Raw genomic sequence first — 25,481 nt, forward strand, 5'->3', positions numbered from 1 at the left:
GCTCAGTACGGAAACCTCGTGCTTTAAAAAGGGCTTCATACTGTGTGGAAGGATACATCCACGTAAAAGCTGTATTGTGGAGCCTGAACAATTACATATGTTTTCTTCTGGAATGCAGGAGCATCCCAAGTGGCAATTGAAGAGTGGGTCTGTATATATTTTCAATGGAAATGGATAATGATAGTCAATGCACGAGGGTGTGAATTTGAATCTGTTTGCTGCATTGTCATTGTAACAGGTGAAGATAATGGATTTTCCAGTTGCCTTCTTCAGTTTCCACTCCTCAGGAAGCTTCGAATTATGATGAGCTCTCCATGAAACAGAGAGCTTGAACATTCGAATAGCTGAAGGTACTTCATAATACACCTATAGTTTTCTTCAGTACATAGCTACAAATGTGAGATAAATAGGTTTTCACTTAATTGTCTTGTACCAGGTTGAGCATTTCTTCCTGTTGCACATCTGGTAAATTACCTTGACAATATCGTAGAGTGGTAAACACATTAAAAGATTTTGCGACGAAAACTTTCAAAATCTATGTGGATCACTTGGGCTCCATGACCTATAAGGTCCACTGTCTCCTGGATGACAAGATTGAGGAAGCATCTGCGGTTGAGCTCATATTTTCTTGAGTTCGACAGTTGTGCAATATAATTAGGTTTTCCTTGTTTCGTAGTGTTTAGGATGGGAAGGGCTTGCATACCCTCTGATTTACCACGTGCAGGGTCTAATAGAGTGCAACTGATCAAGAAGAATCAAGTTTTTGAAAATCTGAAATTGCTCTAGATAAACTCCATAATGTGCCAGATCATATCATATTGTGACAAACTAATTACTAGAGCAAGAGAGACTCTAAAGAGCAGAAGAAATCTTGCTTTGACCAAAGTATGGAAAATGGCAAGGAGAACAACCATCCCTTGTGCTATCAACTTATTTATCACAAAGTAACAAATAGAACTTTCAACAATGTTATTGTTTTTCAGAGACTATTGACGTCTGAGACGTTCATAGACCATGGAGGTGTTTCTTAGCACTTGCTAGCGATAAGAACTCTGAGGGACCTCATGCGATATATCTTACCAGGCACACTTCCCTTCACAAGATTTATCCGTTGTTTTATTAAGACCAACATGTCGGTGTTGGCTCATGCTTAGTAGCTTTCTCTCAGTTTCAAAAGCTAAAGACGAGGAAGTCGGCAAGAATCTGCGATAATACTTGACAAGTGGCTTAAATGGCAAAATGTCCAAATGCTAACGTTGTATGACCCATTTTCTGGTTTAACTACCAAATGCATATTGCACATAACAAGATTGGTCCATTAGATGAAGAAAGATCACAAGTTATAGAACTACTTTTCTTGTTCTTCGGATGTCTTGAGGACATGAGCTTTTATGATTGATTCTCTTTTGAATCGCCATTATATCCCCCACATGAACATCCAGTACCCATCGGAACCAGATGATCCACTTCAATATATACTCATGCTGAGAGGAATAGGAGAACTGATATCGAGCTTTATTCATGCAAAAACAAACGTCTCTTCAAGGCCTTGCTTAGCATGCGGAAGTCAAAGAAAGGACAGCAAGTTATCGAAGTTCCTGGACGAGAGCTAAGAAGAACAGGGGATGAAAGAAAACGGATAGGCCCATTATCACGGTTTCTTTGCACCGCAAGTATGACCTATGCTGTATTTGTTATGGTAGCTTAAGCTAGCTTTAAGATTTTCAGAATAATTTAATGCAATAAGAAACAGAATGAAAAGAAAGTCCTGATAAAATTAAATAATTTCTACAAGGAATTCCTTCGGAAGATGGTTGCCGCTCTATAGTCTACAATTCGCTCTTGCCTGTTATTCCAAACAGAGAAGGTAAAGATTGAAGAATGTTTAGAAAGCTGAATACTGTTTCCTCCCGGTAATTAAGTAATGATAGGCTCACAAGCCACAATTCACAAGACACAGCTAAGACCAGGCAACCTGGAATGTTGTCTGCTCTATCTAATGGATCATATTCATCGATCATAGGACATAACTAATGCATGATTTTGCCAGATCACTGTTACGCCCCTTGGTGCTCTTTCCCCAGCGAATGTGGAATGTGAGGCCTTTTTTAAGGATTGGCTGCCAAATGTGGCTTAATGCCCTTCACTGGCTTCCTAACGCTGTTAGATGCCTTTGTGACTAATAAATATGAGTTGAGGTTTGTACCTTTCCATTTGTTATGAAGTCTATTAAGAATTTTATTTATTTTTATGATCATATTTTCCATGAAGTGCATCTGTGGCATCATATTAGAAGGAATTAGGCATGGATGGAGATAGTTCCCAAGCATTCTCATTTATTATCCTTTTTTTTAGCTTGATGAATTTACTTTGCTTGGTTCCAGTGAATAATATCTTTGGTACTTTATATTATCTAAGTTTTGATAATGTAAATGACTGTAAATAATTTTAAAGAACATTGAAAAGTTAAAAGCAGAGAAATAAAAAAGTAGTGAGGACGAAGTGATTTATCAGTATATCTGTATATAACTGTTTCCTTTTGTCAAAGAGTTTTCTTATGTAGTAACAGGATTTTTGGTCAAAGGTGGAAGCTTTTCAATTCGTGGCTTGATGAAATGTGGAAGGAAATCATCATGACAACCATTCTTATACAAAGTTCATGAATATCTGTCGTATTAATTCCAAACAATTCTGGACACTCATTTAAAACATCTGAAGAGTCGTAATTTGAAGTTGCAATACGAACAATGCCCACCAGGTGTTAGCACTGTCAGACTTAGAGAAGGAAAAAATTCATGAATGCACCTCCTTTGTGGACATCTTTGATTTAAGATTTATGCTTGCATGAACTTTGACCATTTAGATTTACAAAACATTAGCTGTTCTATTTTGCTGTCAGAACTTATAACTCTTGTGGTAATTGTTCTTATTTTGTGGACTTGCAATTTTCTTTTGTGAATCACTCACCAGAGTTAGCAACGGAACAGTTAGCCCATACTTATGATGTAGAAGGAAAACATTGTCCTGATTTCCCGTCTTCTGCATCCTGTGCACTGATCCACTGTCAATATGAAAAGTATGCATGAAGAGTATATAGAGAGCGCATATTTGTATAAAAGAATATCTGAAGCACTTGTATTTCTTTTATGTCTGTCATTTTTGCCCTCAGCGGGATAGGCTATTTGAATCTCAATAATAAATGCTATCAGGACAAAAATTGCTTTGTGCACAAATTTGGTTTGATTAGAAGAGTGATGAAGGTTCTTGACTTCTTGCATTTGTTGTTAATCCGAAGCAGATAGAGGACTTGAACGTTTGGATATTCATGGGCATTCATACATAAATACAACATGGAGATAGGAGTTCTCATGCTCGCTCATATAGCATAAGCTTCTATGATTTCAGGACTAAGTGGAATTTCAGAAAATATGGAGATTAAATTAGAGAATGATTAGGCTGGGAAACTGTGGTTCTTACCCAACTGTTTGCGACAGGGAAAATTGTCAGAAATTTAATTGAGGAGACCTGTTTCTTGAGAATCGGTTCTCGAACGAGAAGCACACCTGCATGACTTTGCTCTTGGGAAGTAATAAAGTGATTATGGGCATAATGTTCTGGATGGAGAGGCTTGGGATGGCTAACTAGTACAAAGATCCAACTTGATCCAAACATTATGGTAGTCTGTGGAAGCATTAGTTTTTAATGTAACAGCATCGGGAATTATAATAATATCTTAAGCAACATTTAATCCTTGAAATTTATAAATCTGCATAGAAATAGCTGTAAAACTATATAGTGTCTCACAAGAAGACTAGTAAGTAATCTCGTACAATATCTCATCATATTTATAACAAAAAAACTCATAATGTGGTAAAATATCTTACCACCACATTATCACCCGCAAACCCCTAAAATTAGTGTACTGGGTTCGGTGCTTTCAGTTACCATCTAAATGATTATGTCAATGGTGGAGGTATCAATCTCATATCGTGGATAGTTTTTGTTTTCCTTCTTCACTCTAGTGAAAATCAACCTTTTCCTTTTGAAAACACGGGCAAAACACCCAGAAAAAGAAAAACTTTAATTCTTGGGTCCACTTTCTTCCATGACCAAATACAGAGACATTCCCTTTATATTTTTTGGCTGAGGTGAAGATGTTTAATGTATATATATATATATATATATATATATATATATATTGTCAATCTAACAGTTTGCTCTAACGGTTAAGGAAGAAAACAACTGTTTGCTATTTTCTGTAGTCTCTTTTTCACATGAAATTTGCTCATTTATGCAGGATTGCTTCTCTATGTGGAAATTATATACTTCAAACTCAAGTTATTGTCAAGGTCATTCATTTTTTAAGCCATGTCTTGTGCCATCTCTTTGCCTGGGAATCTTAAACTTCGGTAAATGGTGTCAATGTCAAGTAAGAATTGTACGAGATTTCAATTTTCCCAGTTAATACAAACGGGGTCCGTTCACATTTGACTACTGAAAATAATGGCATCTTCCTAATGCAATTTATGTGCAGGATTGATCTTAATGTTGTCCTGTTAAAATTCATTACCCTGTTTTCTGTAGTTAAGGTTCACTTATAATAACATAAGGAGGACTGCGCTATTTTGAACCTGTTTTTCCTTCCCTTCTGTATTAGCCTAATCAGATCTTCCTCCTCATTCATAAAATAGTTAGCAAAAAGGAGAAATCTTTCAAAAACGTCGCGTGTGTGCCATATGGCTTGTATCTGTGGAAGCATTTCGCGTTTGTTTAATTGGAAAAGATGCTGCATTCAAAATTTGGGAAAAACTGAAAATCTAGTTGGTCAATTTTTTTTTTTATCTTTCCTTTGGAATTACAAGTTTCTGTAGAAGTAGTTATATAATCCTTAGACAATGACTTTATAGAGCTTTTCATCTACTCAAGTGTTGTCTTATATGTTGAGTTGCCGTAGGCCTGCAACGTTTTTGGCAATCAAATGATTTATAATGATGTCGAAATGCTAGCCCGTACCTAACTTACACGCACGTGCTTAGTGCCGATAATTAGAAAAGCTTGTGCAATATAACCTGCTCGAAAGATGTTGAAAGAAAGGCCTCCATCACCTTACGCTTACAATGAGTATGCGTAAATGCTTCTTAAACTGTTCTACGTTTGATGGGGGAAGTCTACATGCAGCCATACAAAATGAACCAACATAAACTAGAGTATTTTCTTTCTTATTTTCATCTTTCTTCTTCTCTTTCCAAATTGCTATTTCATGGTTATCTCGGATTGACCGCATGATTGATTAACTCCTTTTGGGTCTGTGAATGGAGTTTCATCTAGTCAGCTGCTATCTTTATTACTCTTATGGAAACAGAACTTTCTTCTCTGGATATATTTTGTGAAGCTTGCATTGGAGAGTCAGCGAGATCTCTTTTGGGCGATTGCCATATATTTCAATGTGATGCACGTCATGACCTTCTAATATCTCGGAAGTCTTTGCAGGCTTTACTTGCTCCTTGCTCGATTCTAGTTGTAAAAAAGACCACGATGACTCATGGAAGATCATTTCAATGCGATAATCATTTTGTTAAAGGGCAGGACATGAAAATCTCGTGTGGTGTCCCATCGATTTTTGTAGCTTCCTTGGAAGTCAACTTCAGGGAGTTTCGTAAACAAGATGAAAGGTGGGGAACTAACTGCCACCTCAACGGTTGAAACTGACAAGCCAACAATAAGAAGCCAAAATATATACTCTCTCCATCCAACTACCTCTCATATCCTACTGCTTAGTGCCTTTCAAGCTCTCACTTACTCAAAATGATCATGAAGCTTTCCCTCAAGCTCATGAAGAAGAAGAAGTACCCCTCATGGGATTCTTGAAATTTAAGTTAACATAAGTCAACAATCTCAAGCTCGAAGAATTGAAAACAGAGGATGGAAGAAAGATGGGGCAAAACTATAGAAGGTGTAGAGTCGAAGACGACATTATAATATATTACTATGTACATGACTGGGGGTTTCTAGCGTATCCTGAGAAGTAGAAGAACCCCCTGTGGCCTGGAGCCTTCATTGTTTGGTGGGGGACGGCAAGGATGGCGCGTTCGCCTCCACCAGAATCGACCACAGCACATGAACGTCCTCACACGGGCATGATTTGACATCCTCGTACAGAATGTATATCCCTCTTCCTGTTACAGAACAATGCTGTCAATTTATGTTCACAGAGAGAGAGAGAGAGAGAGAGAGAGTCTAAACAATGTGAAAGTACAGAGCATGGAAACTAGAGAATCGAAGCAACTGGACACAATTGAAAAGACTGAAAAATGCGACGGAATTCGACTGCCATCTTAGCCAATCAATGGCAATGGCTACAGAGATGCACAAGGTAAGAAACATGAATTTAGCTGGCAGCCTGCGATGAGAACGTACTCTTGTTCGGAGGCGAGTGGAGACGTAACCACAGCTTCTTCAACGGAGAGAGGAGGGACTGAAGCCACCCCATGAGGAGGAACAGTGAGGGGCGTGGCTCATGTGTGGGAAGAAGAAAACATGAGACTCCAGGCGTATAGAGAAAAGAGGTGGGATAGAGAGAAAGGGAGAGAGCAAAGGGAAAAATAAATACAAGACGTGGGTTTTTTGCTTCGACGAAGGGTGAGCTCTTAGATCATCACCCGGGGCGTGTCCAGGACGCCTTTTTCACATTCCCTTGCAGTCCAATCATGCAGACATCACAATAGTTTTTTTAACTCTTGTTGCCTTGTCATTGTCAAACCTTTATCTCTTGCTTCACAAGGATCCCCACCCCCACCAATCCCAAACATTTACTCTCCACCCTTCAAAAATAAGACCTTGGCTCCTCTTCTTTCGCTATCGACCCTTCACTTGTACCGCAAGCCTCTTTCTCTCTTTCTTTTTCCCTTTTCGAGTTTTATGGGTTTGAAGGGTTCGATAGTATTAAAGTTTAGTGAAAGTGAGATGTGGGTTTTTCTTTTTCTTTTTTTGGTCTTATTCTATTTTGGGGTCACCTCTTGTGTTCTAGACCCTCAAGGAAGAGTCCTTGGCAAGGTTCTTCTTCCCATAAGTCCAATTGTCCCTTTTGGGTTGCCTTGGAAGAGTCAAGAGTGTCAGCCAATTTCTTTGCTTACTCCAAAAGTTGACTCGGTCCTTTTTTGGCATCGTTCTTGATTCGACTCCATCCTTTTCAATTTCCCTTAATGTTAGGAGGCTTCTCTGGTCATGTTAACATAGGAAAAAAAATAAAAGGAGTGAATCCATATAAGGCAGTTGAAAATACTAAAGTGATACCAATAATATCGACATTCGATTTTCTAAAGCTCATGACTAGATGTAATGATGGTGATCAATTTTTTCTCTCCCTCATTCAAAAGCAAGATATTATCATGACATCGGAAGAGGGTCTTAGAAATCTCTCTAGCGAACGATGTATGAAGTGCGCATGTGTGATTTTCGGATAACTTAATTAGACAACCCATTAGAAATTCTAATACATTGTTGTCTAAGTTTCAATTCCTTCTTTAGGTATATTGTACCGTCCAACACCTGCCGCTTTCGCTTGTACATGAGTACAATAACACGAGTATGCGCAGGGGAAAAACGTCATTCTCGTTCTCTGATTCACCACCTACCTGAAATAGACAACTATCCACGTCAAGGAACAAAAACATCGTTGACCAACTTGGTTCGGAAGCTCAGTTTGCGAACCGATCCAGTAAGACTGAAGGCCCAGTCTCTAGGGCAATTCTCGTGGACATCCGGCCCATTTTGCTTACCACGACGGAGTATGTAATTTCACTTCATTCATCTATTTTTGTTATTGGCAGTTGAAAATTATGAATAGCAATACGATGTTTGAATAAATTAGAAGGGGAAAAGGTACTGAATATTTGTACAAAAAGTCTAGCGTTGGAGATTATCAGATTTAGTGTGAGAATTGAAAACTCCTAAGTATTTGTGCTTGAATGCTTCAATGGATAAAGGCAGGATTAGAATCCAGTATTGTCTTTTGTTTTCGATACAATATCAGATTGTTCTTGAAATAACGAGGAATTCACTACTATATTTTATCACTCCACCATTTGCCCTGTGCGAAAAGCTGGACCGGAAAGGTTGACGAGCTCTCTCTCGCATGTGAGTTTCTTTCTCTTGTCTTCGGGGAGCTCTCTACGTCTCTCATGGCGTCTACCTTCCATATTTTGTTTTTTTCCTTGTCCAATCGTTCTTGATTTTCTGTCCTCTATACACATTCTCCTTCTGTTTCAAACTGTTTACGTATTTTTCCTCGTTCACATGATCGACAGTACCTAGAGTTGCTTACATGCCTTTCAATATTACTTACATGTCATCCTTAAATTGCAAATTTTGATACAAGTTTCAAGATTTAATTGCATTTTAATAAATGCTCGGGACTAATTTGAACCAAGCTCAGTTGCACTTTTTAATGAAGGTGTTAGACTTGACTGAATAAATTAGAAATTTTAGAATTCGATTTGATTTCGTACATAAAATTTGAGATTTGGGGTATGATTTTCTCCATTTTCTTCTTGCAATTTGGTAGTACGAGAGTTTGTCTTACCATTGACGTTATTTGTACGCTTTTGTAGAAAAAGGGGACCGGTTATTGATAAAAATAAATAAATGAAGAAGTGATTTTCATGAAGAAAATAAGTATTTCCCTTATCGGACTAATCAATCAGCTTTGATTGCTGCAACCTTCCGCAGAAGTTAATGAATTGCATGGTGATGTTTTTTTTTTTTTTTTTTTTTGGTGCTAAAAGGAACCGGTCAGCCCGACAACCGCATGTAAAACCCTCATATGACACTTAAGCAGGAGGACCCACTACCCCTGAGTCACACTTAATACACCTAGTGCCTCTCCTGGGTTTTGAACATTCACCTCTTCGTTGAGAATCAGTAGAGTCATATCCAGTGGAGCCACCGCGGCCGGTGGTATGGTGATGGTTATTCCTTTTCAAGGAGGTGCTTATTTCTTGTGCTAGCTCTCCTAAGCTCTGTTAATCACCACTTGAGTTTCCATTTCAGAGTCATTTATCAATTTATTCACTACCTAGAGTAGTGTCGCAAGTCCCCGCGCGTGCCTTGATCCGGATTTGTCTAGCGCACATCATTGCGATATTCAAAGCTGATTGGGCACGGGCCGTGTACCACTTGAATAGGGTTCACAGGCCATTACAAGGTTTCTTGGGCCGTGGTCCCTAATGTCAACCTCAAATGTGCCTTGTCTAGGTAACTTTATACAAGTGACAATGCTATGTTTACTCCTATTAAACTCATTGTTCGTGCAATTGTATTCTTATTGTTTTACTTTGCACAATTAAGTCCCTTTAATTTGATATATTTTTTCACAATTTGATGAATCATATCCTTTTGGTATGTACACTTATTACATGCTAACATAACATGCTAATGTGGCTTTTGCATTAGTATTGCTTGCGGTAGATTGTGTTGGGTTTGGTGATGAACAGGGTTGTCGGAATGGAAGGTTTATTTTTGAATCTACTTGTTAAAGTGATCTTTGTCATCTGGATTTTTCGAAATGTTTAATGCCAGTATATGTAGTTTCAACGTCATACATCTTCTTGAGAATGAGTTGAACTTATTTGAAATGGCTAATATGAGGAAACGTGTTTTATGTCTCCACATCGATGAAGAGTTGAACTTGGATGGACTGACCTTGACTTAAGGTGCATCAACTGCATAATCGAGCGATGGGTTGGATTGATGCTTCTCTAGTTTTATGAAATGATGCCACGTAATCAATTTGACTTGAACTGATGCAATATTAATCTGACTTTAAGACCAATTCACGGGAGCCGAGGAAGGGTAACTGCAGCTGCTAAAGGAGTTCTCTCTCTGATCATGGCAGAACCTTTGAGTCAACTACAGACAATATGCTTAGAAGTACTCCTTTCATAATTAGGATTTTTATCATTAAAATATGTCTTGAGTTTACACTTATAAACAAATTTTAATCTAAAAGTTCATGTGGATATTTGAGTCATATATTCGTAGATATGGATTCCTTAATTTGAAAAGCTCATATTAGACTCGGATGTTGCAGAATAATGGAGTTTGAATTTTTGGTCAACAATTAAGAAAAGGAAATTAATTTCCACTGCAAGTCGGTCCGCGAAAAGCGAATGAGGAAACTAGAGAAATTAACATCTATTATGATTTGGTCAAGATTCTTTACTATATATATGAAAATAAGTACAGCATGATTGTCATAATTTTTTTTTTTCCTTACTTAAAGAGATATGAACCTCCGAGAAGCGAAGGCCATAACTTGCAACCTTAGCATGGCAAATATAAGCCCCTAAGCATTATCTCTATTATTTTCTCACCTTTTCACAAAGATGTGGATATTGGGACTCTTAGAGTGCCAAAAGTTGGCATGAAGAGACACTAAAGTACAAAAAATTATGAAAATGATACTTAAGTGCCAAAATCGAGCAAAATGGATCATTTAAGTGCCACCGGCGAGAAAATCCGGCCAAAATGCTAATGTGACAATTTTCTGGCGAGTTGCATGCAAAACGATGTCGTTTTGTATGCTGATGTGGCTAAATAGTGTCAAAATGACATCATTTTGATGCTAACGTGGTAAATAATTAATATAATAATTAGTTAATTAATTTTTTTTTAAAAATAATTAATTAAAAAAAAAGGAGTGGGAGGAGGAGGAGGGAGGTAGTCGGTGGCTGAGGGCTCAGCCCTTGTCGCCTTCGCCTCCCTCCATCGTAAGAAAGGTGGGGGAGGGTCGGTGGAGCCATTGAGCCCGATCGGGGCGGAGGCCCCGGTGACCGGCCGGTAAGGGCCTGCCTAGCCTCGCCCAAATTTGGGGCATGGGTTGCGGCCCTCCCGCAAATCCGATGACCCCTAGTGGGCGACGGCCCTTGGCTCGGTCGGGCGAGGGTTGGTGACCCTTGCCGAATGCAGGGGAGGGCCGTGACCCTTGCCGCTAGTCAACCGGGGCTGCCGGCCCCCGTTTAGGGCTTGGCAACCCTTGTCGCCACCGCCTCCCTCCTCCTCCTCCTCCTCTTCATTCTTTTTAAATAAATAAATAAATAAATTATTATATTAAAATTCGAATTATACCTAAACGACGTCATTTTTTTGTGTGTGATTTCTTGAGTCGGCCTTCCAACGAGTCACGTAAGTGAAAAATTAATAAAAAATGGCACTTAAGTGTCAATTTTATAAATTTTGACACTTAAGTGTTCTTTTATGCCAAGTTTAACACTCAAGTGTCATTTTGTGCCAAGTTTTGGCACTTGTGGCGTTCTTTTGTGCAGAGATATGTGTTTATGGTAGGTTTACCATATGTGCTTGATGCCTCGAGGCACTATATACATATTGCTGAAGAGCTCATCATTATTAACAGACAAAGATTCTCTATTTTGCTTGGTGCTTTAAATGACGACTTAATGAATCTCCTTCGTCATTGATATTGATAAATTTCTGTCGCGACCAATTTTTTTGGGTGTGAACCACCTAAAATTTGGCTAATGGATTATTAAGCCTAGACTTAACTCGGGCTCTCCCAAGCCCATACCAATTCGCGACTTATGTTCAAATTCTTAACATGTAGATGGATTTTATCTAGGAGTCGCCACTAATCAGTTTATGGTAGGTCGATTAAACACCTAAGTAAAATAAATGGAGAATTATTTTACTCCTACGAACCAGAGACTATAGGTACGGGGACTTGGTTACACTAGATTTCTCTAATGCCCTTTCGATACCACTTCTTTTTTTAATTTTCAAAAATGTTTTTGCAGGCAGTTCGGATTGATTTAAACATATTTCCTAACATGTGAGGTGATCATGCGGGTGCACAAACCACCAATTTAACATCCAAGAAAGCAATGAAATAAAAAAATGCGGGGACTTACTTTATAGCAACGAAAGCATCTGCATAGTTAGATTAAAAATTCACATCATTAACCATAGATATGATTTTTAATTAACACACAATTTCTTTTATTTGTTTTCACTTAAATAATGAAAGTCATGCAATATGCAATGCAATGACGTACAAAATTTTTAACTACAATGACATGCAACATGCAACATGCAACATGCAACATAACATGTAAATTATATGTCACGCAACATTTATTAAATGACCTAATCTAATGGTAGGCAATTTTCAAATTAAATGGACCTAGCAATAATCACTAAATGACATGCATTTCATGAACCTAATTCTATATGACATGCGCATGATTTTTTTGTATTTTTTTTTATAAAAATTCGTAATTAAAAATAACTAACAATAAAAATCTAACTAAAGTGAGATATTATCTATTTTAAGTTAGGAAATAGACTAATCTGAATCCTATCTTAACTTAGAAATTTATCTCGACATGCAATTTAATTCAAAGATATTATCTAATCTAGATATCATCTAAACATGCATTTTAATATAATTAGAAAAGAATCTAACTACTCTATCATGCAATTCTATCTAGGAAATAAATTCTAATCTACATGATATGCAAATGCAATTTTTTTTTTTTTTTTTTTTTGTATTTTGGGATAAATAAAGCAATTAAATGATAAAACACCAAATCATTCGCAATCACCAAAGGTATCATACATTGTTCAGATCAAGGGATAATATCTCGCTGATAAAATAGATAAATTGATCTTAAGCCTTAGAGGTCAAGATATCAATTTTATTCCCGCTTGATTAATTATTTAATCTAAAACCTTATAGATGGAATAAAAAATCGGCGTGCAGTTGCGAATTAGGCAAATAACCTTAATCAAGAAACACGTCTATAAATGTGCATGTTATATTCTAATAGACGTATATTAGGCGGCGAATAAATTAGGCACGAGTATCTTACCTAAATTTGAAGATAATTTCCGAATTCGGGCCTAACGCGATCGGGGTCGCAATTGGGAATGGCGGTGGGTGATTGGCTCACAGCAGCAGTTGCTCATGTTGGTGTGGACTTCTCGGCTCGAGCTAGTCGGTAGCCGGCAAAACTCGCGACACGGCCTTTGAGGGTGATGCCAGCAAGGACAAGCGACAGCGGGTAGACTTGGGCGACAACGAACGCAGAAGACCTTTGGGATTATTGGGGCTCCTTGGTGCATGGACAATCACTGGAAAACCTGCACAAAGGAGAGCGATAAAGAACTCTCTGAATTGAAGTACGCTGAGAAACAAAGTAAAAATAATTTGCTGGTTTTTTGCTAAGGGGCTTGCAGGCTTGTTTGTTCAATCTGCAGGTATTGGCATCAAGGCTTCGCAATATGCTTTTTCTATATTTTTTTTCCTTTTTGCTTGCATTAAGCGAGGCCACAAAAACCGCAACTTTTGCTGTCTTCTTTCGTCGAGTGTGGACGAAGACCAAAAGATAGCAACATCCACCGTCTTCTTCCCCCCTTTCGCAAGGTCACGTGTGTTTCGCCCACTATTCTTTTCACTCGCAATCTGGTATCTTTCTGTTTGACTGAGTCTTCAACCCCACTCAATTTCTTGAAGACCTCATCATATCCTCTCCTGGGCATCCAGGACGTGCGTTGCCGGCGATATCTTAATCGCAGGCTTGTGAATAGCCGGGGAGGCGCCGATTGCGATTGTGAAAGTTACGTAACCTGCAAAAGAAACAAAGAAACAAAACTTGCCAAAGCTAAATTGTGAGTCAACTAGCGGAACATGTATAGGTGCAACAAGCTGCTGTTGCCGATCGTCGGGCGAGGACTGGACACCGCGAAGTTGATGGATTTTTACGTCAATTTCTCCATACGGTGAAGACTCCTTTTGGCATCTTCTGCAAAGTGGTGAACCTCCAAGGGGGGGTGAAGCTCGCTCTTCAATGCTCTCAATTATGGCCGCCGTGTATTCTTTGAAGCTCTCTCTCTCTGCTTCCGGTGTCTTTTATCTGTGTGGCCTCTATGTATTTTCCCCCTCTCTGCGGTGTCCCAAGTATGGACTTGTGCATGAATTCTCGCAGAGTAAAAAAGAATGGCAGTGAGATGTTGATGTAGATTAGGCGTGAAAGCCCACGGTGACCGAGAAATTGAACCTAGACAGCAAGTGAAAACACGAAAATAAATGAGTTAAAAGATTTAAATAGCGAAACGGAATTTCACGTGATCAAACTAAAAAATGCTTGACTTAGCTTTATGCTTGTCGTCAATATCCACAAAGTGAGATGAATGCGGCACGTCGAGAGGACTGCCAACGCCATAGTCCAATTCAGCGAATTCTCGGGATAGTGGACATGAGAAGTTTGAGGGTGTGTCTCCCCTCCTTTTTTTTAATGACTCGACAGTCTCTTTTTATAGCATAAGACTTCCACTTAACATTGGAAAGTCAGAATCAGTGCTCCTTTGATCGTGGGGATTGCCAAATCTTAGCTCGATTTGTCACCGTAAATCTCTCAAGTATGCGTCCCTCATCTTCTTTCGAAATCTTTTTCCTTTTCTGATTCACTTATATTGCCGTGAATGTGTCCAGATTCATTCACTTGCGCATGAACGCCCAATATTGGAGTGAGTGTCCATTCTTTCCATATTGCTGAAAATCTTGCCCTTTGTTCGCCTGATTTTTCAATTCTTTCTACATTTATTAAAATATGAATACTCATCAGAATTTCAAACTTCCACGCATAATCAATCAAATCAATTTTCCCCATTTTTATTTTTTCTTTTCAAAATGCAATTTTATTTTTCCAAAATTAGGTGTTAACAATTTCATAATTATCCTTATTTGCATTAGCTAATGATATTAGGGGTGATCGGGTCCAAGGTGGGTAGGGTCTAGACCTGGATCCTGTACCCGACCCTGTTATAACCGGTTCTCTTTTTTTGGACCCTATACCCGACCATGTTTGCATTGGACCCTATTCCCGACCCACCCTGTTTTTTCGGTCCGGGAACAGGGTTAACCCTGTTTATATTGGAACCTGTTTTGCATAAAAATTGTTGTACATCACTCATATGTAAGATAAAGCATTTACAATCTCGATCACTGATAAACAGTCCCCAATTTTAGCCAACCTTTCCCTCTCGACTTCCCATGTTAGCCCAAAAGTAGGAACTGAGTAACTACTCTAGCTGCACTAAACAGCTTCTAATAGCAAAGTAAAATTAGAATGGCGCTCAGGATCAAACTGAACTCTTCCAACTCACACTGAGCTGCAAAATATGTTTTTTCAACAATCTTCTTGCAAGAAACGAAAAGAGGTCCAACACCAAACATGTATTTCATCTCCAAATACAAAATCAGGTCAGTATTTCATCTCCAAATACAAGATCAGGTCATTCTAATGTCAGAAATAACAGGATTGTCCCGATTCAAACGACAGAAATAGAACGAAGCAAGTCCATAGTCATATGTATGGAGATCTGAACTTGGAGCTCTTCATTCTTTCAGAGAAAGGGGCTACCAGTAAGCAAGGCGTCCACGAAATCCTCATCCCATATCTGCAACCAACCAAGACCTTATGTTAATCCACCGACATGCTCGAAAGAGATCAAATTCAACAGTATATGCTTGTATATATATGCAGACACTTCTCCGAATGGATTGAACATATGACATGACAAAAGAAGCAATGCTAAACTAAAAAAAGCGTGTCGACAGGAGTCAGAAGCACGAACAATGTTAGCAACTTCCTCATCACACCCACATCGATTATCATTGACCAAAGACGAAATCCATCAGAAACGAACGAAACAAGGTCGAGCTCGCTCCAGATCATCACCCCACAAGCGTTCTAAAAAATCAAAACTTTCAAATCAGAATTCACACTTAACGACACCGGATCTCTCTCGACTCAAACACACAGTACGCGACTACCCAGAAGCCCAACCAGCGAGATCAACCAAACCCACGAATCCCACGCCAAGAAACGCGAGATCTCGCGCACAATATATACCGAACCAACCCGGGACACAAAACGACAAGCGACGGCATCCCACCACCTCGGGAACATCGACGCATCGAGACGCCCATTTCGTCAGTAACGACAATCGGACAGGGAACAGAATACGAACGACCGAAACACAACACAACGCAACGCAACGGTTGATCTAACTCGAAGCAGGACAAGCGAGGCGGGACCCAAGGACACACACGAGTGTGCACTGATTGGATCGGGAAGTTTGCGGGTGTGAGAGCGTGAGAGTAGAAACAAAATAGGGTTTTGGTCTTTTGGACTTTTGGGCTGTCTTAAAAACCAGTTCTCAAACCGGTTCCCCGAACGGTCCAATCGATCCGGTTCCCGGGTGGGTAATTCCTCGGGATTGGTTCCCGGATCGGTTCAAACAAGGTTTAAATTTTGGGAACTGGTTCTCGGACCGGTTTCAACCGGAACCGGTTCTCGACCCTGTTTTCCGGGCGGGCCGATCCGGGAACCGGGTTGACCCGGTCCGGTTGCACACCCCTAAATGATATATGAATGAGGCATCAAAGGAAACATCCACGGAGGTAGAGGATCTCAATCCGTTATGTCATTTGACAATACCTTTTTACTCATACTCGTGTTGGACGACGTGCCTACACGTGGCTTGGTGATATAAGGGCTTACATGGTAATGTTTGTGTTTCTCCTAATTTCTGTTTTTATTCCCGGAATAAAAAAAAAAACAGAAATCCATTTGGTAAAAATTTTGTTCCCTAGAACAGATTTGGAACAGAAACAATAAACAAAAAAAAGTAGCTTCTTGTTTTAGGAACAATTTCTAGAAATAAGCCAATTTTTCTTTTCTTTTTCTTGCTTGCTTTGTGGCCTTGGGTGGCTGCTTGCCAATCGCCAGCCACCATTGGCCGACCGCTTGCCGTTGCCAATCGTTGCCCCACCGACGGCGACCATTGTTGCTGCCGCCGTCCGATCGTCGTCGCTGTTGCCCACAGTCCACCGGCCACCCTCGACCTCCGTTGCCGTCGTTGTAGGACCGTTGGCTGCCGTCGTTGCCGCCCGATCGCCGGTCATGGCCCGCTTGTCGCTCGTCGCCCGTTGTCGCCGCCGCCAATGGTCTGCGGCGGTGAGTGGCGATGATGGGCCATGGGCTGCGGTGATGGGTGACAGCGGGCGGTGGTCCGTGAACAATAATAAAAACAAATAAATAAAAAATAAAAAAATCATACCAAACTCATTTCTATTTTTTTTTTTTTCAATTTCAAGAATAGAAATTTTGTATAGTTACCAAACACCTTATTTTACTCAGAAATTGTTCCGAAGTAGAAATAGAAAATAACTATTTCTGAAAAGAAACTGTTTCCTAACCAAGAAGCGTTACCATGCGCACTCTAAGTGTTTTTAAAGAAAGATCACAATACTTACGGGTGTGTCTTGACATTTATACGAACCTTCCATTTTTCGCCCATTTCAATTTTACTAGACAACCACCTTGTGCAAACAAGGAAGAATGCCTTGTCGAAAAAGGAAAATGAGGAAGATTGCACTAACAAAAATCATAATTTTTCTTGAAGCAGCAATATAGAAAATTAGGATAAGTAATTAAGAAACTTTTTTGAATAAACAAATAGCAATAATTAGAAAAAAAATTGGTAAAATTTGTTTTTTCGCCATAGGCCCCTTGGCATTCATTTGTACTGGTATGCTTTGTCCCCTTTAAGTAGACCTGTTAAACTGGTGGTTGAATCAAGTTAAAAATGATCCGACCTAAGTTAACTCGTTTAACTCGTGTTAACCTCTATCCAAGTAAAACAAATTTAATGACTCATATTTGACCTGACCATATTATTAAAACATTTCCATATTTAACTCAATTAAGAAAAAAATCATACCCAAATTGAGGTAGGAGCACGGAGTAAGTGAATGTACAGAGAGAGAGAGAGAGAGAGAGAGAGAGAGAGAGAGAGAGAGAGAGAGAGAGAGAGAGAGAGAGAGAGAGAGAGAGAGAGGGTCATTGAGGTGGGTTGGATCTAAATAAATTGTGGGTCAATTTAATAGTCATATTCTTATGGGTTTTATCATTCGAAATTCATTCATGACCTATTTACTATATATAACTAACCCGTATAACAATAAATTCCATCAAATATATGTTAAGAAATGGGTCTAAAATCCATTTTGATAGATCCGCCTTTAGGGAACGACATGTTGGATTTAATTTTGTCATTGAAGTACTATTTGATTTTGTGAATAGCATCTATAAATTTTTAATTAAAGACCCCCGAAAAAACCAAGAAATACATACTAGATTCATATACGACACATTTGATCCATGTATTTTTCTCATACGATACCTTATGTGATTTTTATTTTGAATGGCAGATTTGCAATTGAAAAGTGGCATCTCGGCCATCAGGTGAAAAATACAAAATGACCCGACTTGTGGAAGAAAGGACTACATTCTCAAAATACGAAGTCTATTCATCTTTCATAATTTTTAATGGTTTATGATTATTTTGTATTACTACATCAAAACTCCTCATGAAAAAGGTCACAATAATAATTAGAAAGTCTAACTCAAAAGTCTAAGCTTATAAATGGAGAGAAAACATATGAATATAAAAAAGCATACAAGATCAAAGTCCAGTTTATGTGTGAAGGATATACTAGAATATTTAAAAATTAAATCATGTCTCGAGCTTTTAGAATAGTTGATAGTGATTCTACAAAATCTTAGAATGATTTCTTCCAATTTTAAATTGACCTTTTATCAAATAGATTGATTTATTGTATTAATTCTTAGTAAAATAGATTCATTGAATAAAATAGTCTAAGGCCAAAATTAACTCTAATACAATAAAATTGGATAGAATATGAATCGAAATATTTTTAACTTAAATATATTTTTATTTAATTTAAAACTCAATGCTTTAATCATCTTATCGGTTTACAATAAGCACATTGGAAATTATAACACGAAATAACTATAAAAAATTATATTTAAAAATATGATTACATCACTTAAATAATTTTTATTAATTGGATGATATTAATTAAATTTAGTGAACGTTATTAAAAGTAGAAATTTTATGAGGTTGATAAATTGATATATTGATTGCGCAAGTGAAAGATGATATATAATTGATTATACCTAATCATATACGTATTTAGCTTGTCCCATCACCCAAATTATTATTTGCATACTAATTCATTTTATTATTTCCCAGTTCAATTTATTTCCTTGGATAAATGAGCTTATAAATAGGAGAAAATTAAAATTAAGAAATAAATAAATATGAAGAAAAAAATATGCTTTCATTTTTATTTTGAATAAGTTAGATTCTTATTTGATCCATTTAATCTCTTCATTTATTTATACTAAGCAGCTTGCCAAACAAGAAATAAGACAGCATATAAATAGAAAAAGGCATAGGAAATTACGATGTGATTATTTAGAGGTCCACCGTTAGCGTGACACTAATCCAATGGTGAACGTGTAAGTTATTTTTTTACATCGCCAATAGATCTAATAAAAGTCCATTAAGATATATGAATATAATCTCTTGTTGTCAAATTCACTTCACGGTTTTGACTAATTGTGCGTAAGATATGAATATAATCTTTATGATGTCAAAATTATAGTATGCTTTAGATTAAGTGAATGTAAGTTTAATTGAATATCTTATTATTGATACTACTATTAAGTAAAGCAAACACAATTTTAACTAAAGAGGATTTGTATGATTTATGTTTTGTTGCTAGCCGACAATTAAAGAGGTTAGCATTTTCATTGTCAAACAGATTGATGTATAGAAAAAAAATATAACATGACCATAACTGGGTAATGTTAGAATACGATATATATTTCATAGTATTATAATTTGTTCAATTTTACCCCATATCCTTTTTATATTATAATTCATTTTTCGTTAGCAATTTCATCTTTCCAGTTTGACTAAACTTGCACGTTCTATTAATTAAAAAGAAGAAGAGAAAACTAATGAACAAATGCTCACATGCTCCAACTGTGATCTCTCTCTATTTTCAGCGTTCGATGTTGGATTACCACATGCTCCTTGGCCCAATACTTTGAAAAATTTCCAACTTTAGCTCGTGTCCCGATTTTACCTTTTATCTTATAAAAAAAACCTTTACTTTAGATCCAATTTCAATTCTACTCCTTACTTTTTTTTTGTCCTGTAAAAACCCTCAACTTTAGATCGAGTTTCAATTCTATCATAAACTTTTTTATCTCATAAAAAAACTTCAGTTTCAACTTTCCTCTAATTTTTTTGTTTCATAAAAGATCAATAACTTTTACTTGAGTCCTAAATTTGTCTCTGTTAACCCTCCGTCAAAATTGCCCTTAGTGATTTTGCACTCGGTCTTCGATTTCTTGTGTTTGGGAATGTTTAGCTGACATTTGGGACACTCATGCTTGGGACTTGGGAGTTTTTCATTTCTTGGCTGTAAAAGTTTGTGGTTTTTTTTTTTTAAAATGAAAATTGGGATTAGATGGAAAAATTGGGACAAAATTTAAAGTTGTGGGTTTTTCATAGTATAAAAAAAAAATTAAGGTAGAATTGGGACAAGATTAAAGTTGAGGGTGTTTTATGAGACAAAAAAAAAATTAAGATAGAATTGGGGTTGAACCTAAAGTTAAAGATTTTTTTACAAAATTAGGTAAAAAGTTAAATTTGGAGATTTTTGTAATATTAAGTTCGTGTGCGTGATGTTAAGGCTATGTTTGGCAACTTGCCAAACAAGTAACAATTTAAAATTCTTTTATTTCCGGGAGTAGATTTGGAACATAAATTCATTTGGTAAAATTTTTATTTTGGGAAGTGAACTTGAAACAGAATCTAGAAGTAAAAAAAAAGAAGAAGTTGATTCTTTGTTCCTAGGAATAATTTTAAAATCAAGCCAATTCATTTTTTTTTCTTCTCTTCTATCTTCTTGTTCTTCTTCCCTCTCTTCTCTTCTTCAACTGCCGTTGTTTGCCGCCGTCATCGCTGCCGTCGCCAATAGTTGCTGGCAACCAGTTCGGCTAGGTTTGGCGATCTCACTAGAGGCTCACTAGGCCAGGGTGAGGTCCGGCGAGGTGGGCCTCGCTCGGGCCTCCCCGGCCACCGCCGAGCCTCGACCGACGAGGCGCGGCCTTGGCGAGGGCCGACAATGCTTTGACAAGATCCTCGGCCCTTGTTTGGCCAATCGTTGGTCATCCCAAGGCTGGCGACTGATAATCCTTGAAGAAGAAGAGGAGAAAGGAAAGAAAAAGAAAAAAATTAATAAAATTATTAAAAAATTAAAAGAAAATGATTTGAAGTAGAAATTTTGAGAACAAAGGCCAAACGTAATTCTATTATGAGAATTAAAATTTTGGATAGTTATTAAACGACTTAAAATATTTAGAAATTATTCCCAAGAACAATATATATATATATATATATATATATATATATATATATATAGTCATATTTCAAAATATTGTAGGATTAATAAAAAATTGAATGAACTTTCTTTAGATGACAATACTCTTAATGAGTTTAATCTCTGTCCAGATTGATCCCGTAGCAGTCGTCTTCATTAGTGTTTCCACTGTGATGTGACTGGGAGGATCCGTCTTGACTGTCTTGAGATTTGGAAGATCCACATTGTGATTCTTCTGCTTCTGAGAGCATTGTCCTGAGGATGTTGCGTATTGCTCTGTTTTGGACTGCTGCAAGTGCTGCACTTGCCATGGATTTTTCCTGTAAGTTAGTTTTCACATACATAGTTTTATATAGAGTTACCAACTTACATGATAGTTGGTTAACCATTTCTTGTAATACAAATATCAATACTCCCTGGAGTGCGGATTACCGCCCTAGTGGATGACTTGATACTTTAAGTTTCTGCATATTTCAATACATGTAATTTCAGCTTTTCAGCTTTTCAGCTGATATTTCTGATAAAAAATTATTTCCGAGAATAGAAACGTTACTAAACGCACCTTAATTGCCAATGACTCACGTGCTTCTATGTAGGTGCTTTAATCGAGAATTTGGGATCTAGCTCGAACGACTTGACTTGCCTTTTCTTTTTATAGAAAAATAGAAAAAAAAAAAAGACTAACGACCAATACTTGCGCGCTCCTGCTGCCAATGCGCATAAGTCATCGACAAAAATATATCGATAGTCGGATTATGTAGAATATTTTGTTAATGAATGCCCACGCGACGCCTTCAATGAGATATTCACACAATGAAAGTTCACTATTTCGAAAAAGAGGAAGGTTATAATCGTTATTATGAAAAGGTTGGTACCGTTTACAGCTGTCAGTCAATCAATGACTCGTCCATGAATAAACACCATCATTTGTTTAGTCAAAAGGCTGGCTCGCGTGTTCAACCGGCAATAGAAAAGAGATGTCCGCAACCCAATGAAGCCTTGTTTTTCGATTTTTTCTTTTGGTAGAGTCGAGGCAAAATTTCTTTTCAATGGGTTATGTTGCCACCTAACCTCCACCACCTAGGTTTAGTTAATAAATCACTAAGTTTAGACTTAGCTCAGGCTCTCCTAAGCCCAAACTAATTCGCGACTTAAATTCAAGTTTTTAGCATGTAAATGAATTTTAACCAGAGTCACCACTTATCAATTTACAGTAGGTCAATTAGATATCTAAGTAAAATAATATGAGAATTATTTTACTCATATAAATCAGATACTTTGGGTATGAGGATTTAATTACACTAGATTTCTCTAATACCATTTTAATACCATTTTTTTTACTTTAAAAATATCTTTGCAGCAAAGTGTGGATTTATTTTAACTTAAATTACTATCATGCAATGGGGTGATCACACGAATGTTCATCTATTATTAAACAATCAAATGACTTGCACCAAAAGAAATAAACACACAAAGCAAGCAATTTTTTGAGTTTTCTTTTATCTTGAAATTAGAACTTTACTATATAACATGCACTTTAACTACATGACCTAACTCTATAGACAATCAATTTCGAACCTAACATGAAAACTATTTGACATGCACATAATATTTTTTTATTTTTTTATTATCAAAATTCGTAATAAAAAATAATTAAATTATCTAGAAAGAATAATTTTATAATATGTTTTAGGGTTTAATTTGACTTAAACCCTATTCTATCTTAGAAAACTATTTTTTTAAAAAAATATTAAAACATGCAAAGATTATCTAAGACCTTATCTATAAAAAAATTATTTAAATCCAATCCTAACCTATTCCAAAAACTATCTAAACGTGCAATCTAAAAATACAATCCTAACTTATGAAACCATCATATTCCGATGCAAGATTTGAATTTTTTTTTCAGTGTTTTCCAAAACGAGCACTTATCAGATAGGCATTATAAACAAGACACTTAGGATATTCATCAAATGAAGGATTAAAATAATCGAAAAAATAATCCGTTGTCTCATGGATTAAATTAACGATTATTTTAATCCTAAACATCACAACATATAAGAAAGTTCAAAATAATTTTAAATTTTTAATTTGAAATCTTACGGATCAAATTAATAATTATAATGATTTAAGAGTCAGAATACTATCAAAGCCAAAAAATCAATATAATTTAAAAAAAAAAATGATTCGACGTCTTACGAATCAAATTAATAATTATAGTGATTTTTGGACAACAATACTCTATGGATGGTGCCTAAAATATTCAATATCACAATGAAATCAATCTGACTTTAGCATATTTAAATCAAATTGGATTAGGTCATTACCTAATTTGAAGTGCACAATCAACATACGGACTGGTGCTTAGCGTTAGAACTTGACTTGGTGGACCTCGGACTTGCTGGAGGACGTCCGAGAGAAGCCAAGCACGGCAACGAAAGGGTTTTGCTAGTCGTGGTGGCATGCCACTGGGAATTTATCAGGAAACCTGCAAAAGAAAAGGAGGGCGGTGGAGTTGGAACACCGCTGCAGGCGCTGGAAAGAGGGAGTCAGCGGCAACAGGCGTCGGTGACGGGCGGAGGGCAGGGGCGCAGCAGCAGTGGCGAGCGGACAGAGGTGGCACGGGCTGCTGGTGCGGCGGCGAGCTACTGCGGCCGGATGTGCAGGCGGAGGTGCGGCAGCAGGTGAGGTGCGAGCGTCGGGCGCCGGGCGCGGCAGCAGTGGTGGCGGGCGAGCACTCGAGGGGCAGCGGTGATGGCTGGCAGAGACGGTGGCGCGCGGACAGGGGTGACGCGTTGGCAGAGGCGCGGGCGTCGGGCGCCGGGCGGAGGTGCTGCTGGTTGCAGGCGCCGATTGTTGGGCGACGGCGCTCCGGCGATGGATGGAGAGCGGCAGCAGGCAGTAGAGGCACTAAGGTGCAGCGACGAGCGGACGCGCTGGTTGCTACAGCGTCGCGGACGGGCGAGCGGTGCTCGGGCAGAGGGAGGCACGGGCGAGCGACAGCAGCAGCGGGGAGGGGGTTGCAGGCGGAGGCGAGCTGCTGCGGGCGTCGCTCGGAGGCGTGCAAGCGTCGCGGACGGCGACCAGCGGGGACGGGCGGCAGTGGCAATGCGAACGTGCGAGCAGTGCTCGCCGGAAGGAGGAAGGTGGCGGACGGCCCATTGCGGGGCGGGACGACCAGCAGCAGCTCTCCGAAGAAGATGACCCCTTTCTCTCTTTTTTTTTTTTCTTTCCTCACGTCCCCTCTCTCCTTTTCCCTCTATACTTTGCTGACTTCTTCTTTTGTCTGCAGATAAGAAGGGAAATGACCTTTCTTCGGCTTTTGAAGGAGATGGGAGGTTCCTCTTTTTTTTCTCTTCTGCACTTTCTCACACTTTTTTCTCACCAATTCTCCCCCTAATTTCTGTTCACGAAATGCCCCCCTTTTATAGTGGTTCCAAACAGCCCTTTCCATGGCAATTTTCCAGCTTTCTTTTTTTGTTGTTTTAATTCGTGAACTGCAAATCGGAGTGTGATTTCGCGACCACTTGATTTTTCCTCAAACGCTTCGATTCCTTCTCTTTTATCAAAATTCTTTCTTTTTATTCACCTGATTTCTTAGCTCTTGATCTTCGGCTGGGAATTGCTTCCACATTTACTAAGATTTAAATATTTTTCAAAGTAAGGGTGGTTAATCAGAATTTCCAACTTTCATTCATGATCAATCAGATTGATTTTCCCTTGTTTTTTCCTTTTATTTGCTCTGATGCAATTTTTATTTTATTTCCTTAGGGTCACCAAAATTTAGGTGTCAACAAGTTACATTTCATTTGCATTTCACCTAGCCCTCAAGTGCATCCAGAAAGTGAGTTGGGGGACCAGATATGTCATACATTGTCATTCTTAATCAACCATTAATACATATTTATACAATATGTAAATCCATGTCAAATGAACAAAGTAAAAGTAAGATGATACATATATTAACTCATCAAAAGAACCTGCCCACTTGATCCGTTCACTCTATTCATTCCCTAAGATAACTGAGATAGGAATATTTTAATAAGAAAGAAGAAAAATAATTTACTAATGAGCGTGCCCCACAAATACTTATTCAACATTACTAAAGAAATTTTATAATTCTCAATGTACGGATTTTCTTTGT

At 38.0% G+C, this 25,481-nt stretch overlaps 1 protein-coding gene and 2 long non-coding RNA genes across 6 annotated transcripts in view; 1 reads left to right on the forward strand and 2 right to left on the reverse strand.

Moving 5' to 3' along the window:
- The window catches only part of LOC104443901, a 130,441-nt gene that overhangs the window by 30,951 nt on the left and 74,009 nt on the right, over positions 1 to 25,481 (reverse strand). The gene's annotated exons all lie outside the window — the stretch shown is intronic.
- Positions 1,990 to 4,540, forward strand: LOC120293498. The gene is made up of 2 exons (XR_005551373.1): positions 1,990 to 2,198; positions 4,298 to 4,540. It is a non-coding gene; the product is annotated as an uncharacterized LOC120293498 (long non-coding RNA).
- On the reverse strand, positions 5,664 to 6,640 carry LOC104414822. Its single transcript, XR_720206.3, has 2 exons — positions 6,418 to 6,640; positions 5,664 to 6,176 (listed from the first exon to the last, which is right to left on the reverse strand). It is a non-coding gene; the product is annotated as an uncharacterized LOC104414822 (long non-coding RNA).

The sequence above is a fragment of the Eucalyptus grandis genome, chromosome 5, assembly GCF_016545825.1.
Source record: "Eucalyptus grandis isolate ANBG69807.140 chromosome 5, ASM1654582v1, whole genome shotgun sequence".
In the NCBI taxonomy this organism is placed as follows: Eukaryota; Viridiplantae; Streptophyta; class Magnoliopsida; order Myrtales; family Myrtaceae; genus Eucalyptus; species Eucalyptus grandis.